Below are 9962 nucleotides of genomic sequence, written 5' to 3' on the forward strand. Positions count from 1 at the left end.
TCTTCAATATGTTATGTAAGTTTACTGTGTATCAAGAACCTACAATACGAGAAGAAAAGAAGAGCATTTTGGAAACAAAGAGAAAAAGCCTTTGGAAAAAACTGATTTTGTATTTTATTACACTTAACAAATGAATACAATCAAAAAGTTTATATATAAGTGGTTAACTAACTAAACAATAGTAAACTAACAATGGTAAAGTAACTAAAGTAACTATTTAATTTAACCACATGCTCTGACACCCCCCTTGAGAGGAGCATGGATATCAAGAATGCTTATCTTGTTGAGAAGTGACTGGAACCACTTTGGCAGCAATGCTTTTGTAAATAAATCTGCCATTTGAGAAATTGTATTTACATACATAGGTTGTATAATTTCTACAAGCACTTTTCTCTCAAATAAAATGACAATCAACTTCAATGTGCTTCATACGTTCATGGAAAACTGGATTTTTGCTCATACTTAAAACTGATTGATTATCACATTTAAGCTTGACAACATTGGAATGATGAAATCCAAAGTGTTGCAAAAGATACACCAACCATATTATCTCACAAGCAGTAGTTGACATGGCTCTATATTCAGCCTCAGTAGAACTTTTAGTGACAACACTTTGCTTCTTCAACTTCTAGCTTATTAAAAAATCATTAATAACCCGTGACAAATCTTCTTGTTGATAAACAACCAACCCAGCCACTGTTACAATAAGCTCAAAGTTGTAAGACTGATAAAGAAGACAATAATATTCCTTGACCAAGAGAGCCTTTCAAATATTTCAAAGTTCTATATACTGCATGCAAATGAATATTTCCAGGTCTGTTCATAAACACTTACAGCACTTGTACCCCATACATGATATTTGGTCTAGTAAACGTCAAACACAACAATTTCCCAATCAATTGTCTATACTTGGAACTATCTACTAGCAAACCTTTATCAGTAGCAACAATAATCTTTTGATCATAATCCATTGGAGTAGATGTAGGCTTTGCTCCAATAGACCATATTCTTCAATTAAATCTACTACATACTTTCTTTAACATAATAAAATTCTTTTTTTTTTTTTATCTAGCAACCTCTATCCCAAAAAAGTACTTAGGAACACCAAGATCTTTTAGCTTGAATTTAGATTGTAAAAACTATTTTACGTCATTCTCAACTTGTACTAAAGTACTTGTAATCAAAATTTCATCCACATAGACTAAAAGTACCATAAAATTACTATCATTAGTCCTTTTAATGAATAAAGAATAATCGGACTTTGATTGAACAAAGCCAAATTGCAACAAAGTTTTTGTGTACTTGGCATTCCACAGCCGAGAAACTTGTTTAAAACCATAAATATGGTGTTTGGTACTTGCCAATGTAATGTGATTGCAACTAATGTGATTGCAAGAAAGATAACGTTGCAGTGTTTGGTGTATAAGCAAAGTAATGATTAAAATGCAAGGAAGATAATATTGCAGCGTTTGATTTACAAGTACTTTACTAGAAATATAATGTTAATTTTCAGAATTACCTCTATTTATTAAAATACAAGTTTAATATACTTGTATTTTTTGTTGTTAATTTCATATAATATCATCTCTTAAATATGCTTTCAATATCATATATTTTATTTTTATTTTTTATTATAATCTTATATATTTTGTTTTCATTTCTTAATATAATTTTCTATATTATATATTTTATTTTAATTTTTTTCTTTAAAAGATAATATAAATTTTATTGATAGTCACCATGATTACTGAGAATAATAAAAAGACATTCCTCAAAATCTATATATAAAAAATAAATTATAACATTGCAAAATGTTTTTAACAAAATAACAAAGTTGAAGGGCAAAAATGTCTTTAATAACATTACAAAGTGCAATGCAATGTGATTACATTGATTTTAGAGTGCAATCACATTACATCCAATGGTGTAATGTGATTACATTGCACTCTTACATTGTAGTAGTTTGTTGCAAAATAAACACTGCAATGTAATTTAATCAGGCACATTGCAGGGAATATGCTCTCACTTTTCTAGTACCAAACGCTACCAAAGGGATTTTTGAAGCTTACATATCAGCCAATAACCATGTGGACATTGCTCCTTAACGTCAAACCCTTGAAGTAATTCCATATACACATTTTCTAAAATATCACCATTCAAGAATGCATTGTTAATGTCTAACTGAGAAAACATCCACCCATTAATTGCAGCTAATGTCAAAAACACCCTCACAGTTGTTTGTTTGGCTACAAGATTGAATGTTTCCTGATAATCAAATCCCTCATTTTGGTTATAACCCTTAACCGCTAACCTGACCTTAAACCTCTTTACACTCCCATCAACCTTACGCTTTACTTTGTACACTTAATTAAAGCTTATTACCCTAAGGGCATGCTTGGTTGGGAGGAATAGAATAGTCATTCCTCATTTATTCTCATTCTTAAAATAAAGCTACTTTTGGTTCAATGGAATGACTATTCTTCAGAATAGCCATTTCAAGAGAAGCTTGAATAGTCATTACCAAGGCCCTTCTCGGTAATACATATTCCAAATTGTTGAGAATAAGAAAAGAAGTTAATTAGACAAATATACTCTTTTACAATTTAAAAAATTACCTTATAAAAGATACTAAACATATTTTTGTTTTGACTCTCTTCCTCACTCCTTCTCTCTCTAAAGCACAAAAGACACAAAATTTTTTACTTTATTTTTAAAAAAATAAAATGAAAATATTTAAATATTAGTTGATATATTAATTTTATTTAACTATAATAAATATTATAAAGAATATTATTTAATATTATTATTTGAATATAATAAATGTAATAAAGAATATTATTTATAATTATTTAAATTTAATGAAGAATATATTTTGTCTTTTAATATTAAATATTATTTAATTATAATAAAAGATATAATTATCTTCTAATACAAAATATTATTAAATTATTATAAAAATATGTTTGTATATTGGTGATAATATTATTTAATTATAGTAAAAGTTATTTTGATTTTATTACTTAGAATATTTTATCTTTTAACAAACTAAATTCTTTAATTTAAAAAAAATGTATTTTTTTCTCATCATAGTTTTTTTATTTTTTAATTAAAAAATCTTTAAATTTTAAGAAAGGGTATTTTTATCATTTACCCATTATTCCTTAACTATTTTTAAAATTATTCATGTCAACCAAATAATGGAATAAGTAATAATAGCAATTTCTATCATATTCCATTCCCATTAATCAATTTACATAATAGTTATTTTTTTCCTATTCTATCCTTTTGGAATGACTATTCTATTTCCATTCTATTCCTTCTAGTGAACCGAGCATGCTGTAAAGTCATTAGGCATAGGCATTATTGTCCAAGTTTTATTCTCAACTAAGGCATCCAACTTAGATTTTATGGTATCTCTCCACTGTACATGTTGGACAATTTGTGAATAGGAAGTAGGTTCAATAATATGTGATAAGGTTGACGTGAAGGCTTTGTGGTTTGAAAAAAGTTGTGCAATTGGCAAGTATTTATGAAACATTAGAAGTAAAAGAAGACAATTTACAGTGATAAGGCTTTGAATATTTAGGTGCTTGCCTAATTATGTTGCTTCTTTTAAAACACGTTTGGTTTGCGGAATAAATAGGAACAGAATAAAATAGTTATTCTGTAGAAATATAATAAAATAAGAATAGAATAGAATAATTATTACTTTGTTTGGTATAGGGAATGGAATAGCAGGAATTACTATTATGACTTATTGCAATGTTTGGTTGGTAAAAATAAAATTGAAATAAGAAAGGAATATACGATAAAAAGACAAAAATAACCTTTATTATATTAATATTTATTTTCATAAAAAAACAAAATTATCCTTATTATAATTTAATTACACATTTATCCAAAAAGACAATTATCCATCATAATTATATTTTATCACATATTTATATTTTATCCCAAATGCTAAAAATAATTATAATTTACTGACATATTTTTATAAATGGACAATTATTCTAAAATATAATTTAATCACATTATATTTTATCCATCATAATCAATTAAATTTTGTGTATAGATGTTTATTTTTAGTAAATTCTTCACATATTATGAATCATTTTTAAAATATTGTTTAGATAAAATATTGGAGAAGAAATATTTGAGAAAGAAACAAAAAAAACGAAAAAACTAGTAGAAATAGAAAATCATGTTTTTTGATATATTAAATAGAAAATCATATCTTTGAAATTATAAAGATGGTCTTCCATTTCTTTCTAAAAAAAAGAAGTAAGTTATGTCTTTTGATATATTAAATAGAAAATCATATTACTTTTCAAAAAAAAAAAGAAAATCACATTTTTGAAACAAGCATGTGGTGTTGAGGAAATATAAATGCCAAAGAAAGAAATAATGTATCTTTGGATTTAGATAAGCATTTCACCTCTGGCAACAAAATGACAATTTACAAGCATAATTATGGCATACCAACATGGAAAGAAATAGAGAATGAAAGAGCCTAGTCATACTATAAATGCCTTTTGCATGAGAATATTATTACATATAATCAAAAGCCAAGGTCTAGTTTACAAAAATACACTAACCTTGAAAGTAATGGATGAATATTCATCATATTACACTAACTTACAACATGCATAAAACCAATAAAGTAGCTATAATAACATTATCATCATACAACTAACAACACAACGATCAACTCAAAAGGTTCAAACTTGTTAATGAACCTCATAACTAGTATCAACATCAACCGCAAGTGCAAAAAAGTTACAATATCATGAACTTTCCTTCACAAAAAGTTTCAAAGCCATCCAAGCTCAATGGTCAGCAAGAAATGTCTTCAGCCATTCAAGTCTTCGATCAGGAGCAATACTAAAAAACACAAACATAAGAGTTGGAGATTCAGGAAGTTTAATTGAAGTAAGAACCCTTTCCCTTGCTATCAATCCCTCTACTTGACTTAAAATCCCATCCAACTCTTGAGCTTTTTATTGGATGTTCACTTCTGCCCCAACACTCTTGCTAAACTCAATTTCAACCTCTTTTATATTTTCACCTAATATTGTGGCAGCAGTAATAATTGATTTGGATGTAATGGGATCACCCGTCTCATTTGGCCTTTTCCTCTTCCTTGCTGAAATAGTTTCACTTTTAGGAACTGATGTTTGAGGTTGAATATTGGAGGAATCCTCATCATCGAAACTATATCCAGCTAGGTTTTCACCTTTAATTTCCTCATTTATTGTATCATTACATTCTTGCATTTCGTCGAGGATATATGCTGTAATTTGTACATCTTTTCCTGTTGTACGATATTTTGCATAAATAAGACTAAGCTCATTGAAGAAAGGAAAACTTTTTCTTCTAAAAGGGACAGCTTCTTTGTGACTATAATAATAATAAAAAAAAAGATGACTATTAGTTATATTATTATTAAGAAACTAACATGAAAATACTTAAACAAGTTCAAACCAAAAACTTACTTATATGTAAGATTCCCATACAGGATCATCAGCAACAACCATGTTCCTTTGATCATCCCACCCAAATCCACTAGTATGTGTCCCTTGTACCATATCATATATAATAGTCAATTCTTTTTTCAAAGTCTTTATTCTAGACTCTATATTGCATTTGGTAATTTTGTTGCAAGCATATTTTCAAGTTCTATTAAATAAGCCTCTCTAAAACTAGTGTTAGCATTGTATTTTCCTAAATTGTGCAAATTAATCAAAGCTGAAATAAGTGCAACATCTTTATGATAATTCCATTTTCTTTTGGTTTTCTTTGAACTTTGAGAAGTTAGAGTTAAAGATGTAGATATTGTTTTCTACCATACATCAAATATTTTATTATAAAAAATTAATTATAATGCTAAAAACATAAAGGATAAAGAGATATATCCAATAATATATTAAAACTTGTCAAACTTTATTCACATGATAAAAAGTACAATTTAAACAACAATTAACAACAACAATTGACAAAACATTAAGACACTAATAACAATTAAAAAAAAACACAACTTGTACTGACAAAGGAAAGAAACACCAAAACAATTCTTCAATTAACAATATGCCTAACAAATGTCAATCATCATTTTGCCTAAATGCTTGCCATTCATTAAATATTTGATTTGCTAATTTTATTCTCAAATTACTCCAAATATCAATAGGATCAATAGTACTTATTAAATCCTCCTCAATTGTTGTGTTGGTTTGAATATATTCCCCTAAATCAACTTCAATACGATCAAAACTCATCTTCCTTCTAATAAAATTATGAAGCAAACAACAACCTAAAATAATCCGATTATGTATCCTAATCGGATAAAATGATAGACTCTTAAAGTTACCCCACCTCATTCTCAACAACCCAAAAAACCTCTCTATAACTTTGCGAGCAACTGCATGTTTCATATTAAAAATTTCTTCAAGATTGCTTGGTTCATGGCCTTGACATCATTCATTCAAATGATATCATTGACCCCTAAAAGGTGCAAGAAAGCCTCACAATTTGTATAGCCTGCATCAACTAAGTAGTAACAACCTATATAAAACAAACTAAATAAGTTATTTATTTATTAATTAGAATAATCATATAGTACATAATTTGAAATACCTTCCTATTATCATAGGAAAGCTTATCACGAGGCACTTTAAGTCCATTTCTTCTCCTTAGTGCATCTCGAAGAACTTTGCCATCAACTACAGACCCTTCCCAACTAGGAAGAATAAAGACAAATTGCATGTCATGTGTACATGCACCTAACATATTTGTTGCAATATCCCCTTTACGAGTGCGATATCTAGGTTTATCTGCACTTGGCACCTTAACCTTGATGTAAGTCTCATCTAGAGTACCTAAACAATTCTACAAATCCAATGTATTGAATTATTTATAAGTAAACCTATTGATGTCTTGTATATATAGTTACAAAGGTAATAACATCAATAATCTACCTTAAACCACTTCCACTGATTGTCTGTTGAGTTTGTTGGAATGGGCTCAAGTTTTCTAAATAAATGTTTTTGCAATTTCAGTTTTACATTTAAAACATTAAGAAAGTGCCGACTAATTGTCTCCCTTGACCTTTTAGAATTTCGACTAATTACTCGATTCTTAACATGATGAGCAATAATATGTAAGAATATTGCTACTTGCTCATCTACAAGCATGTTTTTTGTTGATTTCAACCCTCTAATACTTTCTAACATTTCACATAATTTAAAAAAATGCCTCTCTATTCATCCCAATTTGCGAAATACATGAAATATCATTATCATACACAAGTCGCCTCACATACTCTTAATTTGTAACAAAATCTCCATATAAAATTTAAACATAGCTAGTAGCCTTTTTCGTCGTTCAACATTTCTTCTCAAACACAAACATACCATGACTATAAAAAATAAATATTCTAATCTATTTTATTATGTACAAAAAATATTACAGCCATATGGCATATAAAAAGTAAAAAAAAATAATAAATAAATATTATTAATTTATGACCATGTTGTATGTATCTTTGCATCAATATCCTAAAATAATGGATTTGATTTTAACTAACTTTCCAAAAAGCCTTTTACCTTCCTTAATTGAAATCTTATTTGAAAGCCCTTTACCTTAAATTTTGTCCTTATTCAATTTGTATTTATAGTATAATTCAAGGATTATGACAATTCCAATTACAATGTTACAAGCTCTAAATTAAATTAAAGTTCAATTAACAGGTTGAAATCTATGGGATCTAAAAAATGAGTGTGAATCAGGTGACAAAAGAGTTTTTAACAAATATTTCTTCAAATAAGGTGAGCAATAGGTTTTTGACCTCGGGGCGTTGTAAGGACACCTAGATATTGTGAAAGACACCAATTGTGGTGAGGTTGAAAACCCCATTAAGGTGAATCATCAATCTTCACAAGGTTAAAAACTCCACTAAGGTAAAAAATAGCCAAAATCCCATTTTGATTGGTTAGACCAAAGATACTAAAAATTTTTTACTCTTTAAAAAGAGCCTAGATAAATAAGCACTCATACTTAAGAAAATATTCTTTATTAACTCTCAACTTGAATGTCTCATAACTAAGCTTAAGAGTCTTATTTATAGTATTATAGGCCCACATTCTAATAAAACTCTACTCTTAGTTGTCTAATACAATTAGAATAATTAACAAGAGATTTAAATAAAATAGGTATTCTATTCCTAAATAGAACATGACTATCCTAATTAAATACTAATTCTTAAAAGTATTAAAATAAAAATAAGCAAAGAATCTTAATCTAAATAGAATAAAGAAAATAAATCTAAAATCAACTAAAATTAGCAAAAATTATATTTAATAAAATACAATCCTAGACGTTTCTGCATCAGTTTTATTGAGCATGTTGGATGTAAGTTGGTTGGGATGAAGGACAAGTGTGGGGATAAGAATAAATTAAGGCTTGGGCGGGTCTTCTAGAGTTAATATATATGTTGATTATTGCATTCATTAATTTAATTATTTGATTAATTTGTATAATCAACCTCACTTGATGTTTATCATAATATATTTAAATATCACCTTAGCTCATGTCAATAAGCACGTACGCGCGGTTAGTATTTTTTAAAATTTTTATATTTTCGTTATAAGGTTGCACAATAATTATGAATAATGATTATACCTTGATCCCTCTTTAATAAAAATTTAAACAAAATTTTGATCTTTTTTCTAGCAATTATAAAGACAATTTAACTAGTTAAAAGTGTCCTTAAGAGATTTAACATTCTAAAGACTTTCTTTTGTAAACTAATATTGTTGAAGGTTGAAACTCTTATACCTAAAGATTTGGCATGGGTTCAAGATATTGAAGATTAAGATTAGTTGGCGATCATTCTTCTTCTCTAATTGGGAGTTTTGAGACTGCTTTTGAAGTGAGTTTTGTGATAGCATTTGAAGCATGGAAGGGTATATAGTTAAGAAAAATCAATGCAAGCCTCATAGTGGAAAAACAAAGAATATTTGCTTTGCACCCTGCTTCAGAACAGTGCAACCTTATTCATATTGATTTTTTCTCTTTAGTCCCATTTTTTCTCATATAATATTGTATATCAACATTTTCATGGAAGGTAACAGACTTTATATAGATAATCAAGCTGTATTCATTGTAGCAAAACTTGAACTAACATGTAACACAATGTTCATTCAAGTTGTAACTGCAACAGGAAATCATTTTTGTTCAAAAAAAAAAAAAACTAAAGATTCATGCTATATTGAATTTTGATGGTTCTTCAACATCATGTACTTCTTGTTTCAAGAGTAAACTAGAGTATAAACTAAGCATTTGGAATATTAAGTCTAGATTGGTATTGCTCACATGGATTTTACTAATTGCTTTATAATGGTCAGAATTATAGTTAGCCGGTCTACATTAGAGATAGATATTTATATACTCATAAAGAATTATGAATTATGCAACAAAACTAATCCAAATCTATCATTTTTACTTAAAATACTTCCAAATATGCACCAAAACTAAGATAGAGGTATTAGCAAGATAGGAAACAAGCAGATGGTTGTGTTTTCTACCATACTAATTTTGGTTTTTTCTGTTTTGGTCTTGAGCTTGTGTTGGTGAGTTAATACTGTATATAGGTTGAGTTGGCTTCTACTGGGTAAGGTAGGGGCCTTTGCTGGTGGTTTTTTTTAACTAGTTGTTTCTAAAGATAGGTCTAATTCAATTAGGCTTGATATGAATGAATTCTTTCTAACTTTCTACAAAAAAAAAAAAATATGCATCAAACTAACCCAAATCAATAAGTCTGGTAATCTCCTATATTAGAGTTGACACCTATGTCCTGTAATTATGAAGACAAAATTGTTTCCCTTTCTTCCTTTTTAGGATGCAAAAAGAAAGCAATATACTGCTACCCAACAACTCCTCTATACTTTTGTCAAGCACAACAAGACCTT

Source organism: Theobroma cacao, chromosome 2 (genome assembly GCF_053813885.1).
Source record: "Theobroma cacao isolate CCN51 chromosome 2, ASM5381388v1, whole genome shotgun sequence".
NCBI lineage: Eukaryota > Viridiplantae > Streptophyta > Magnoliopsida > Malvales > Malvaceae > Theobroma > Theobroma cacao.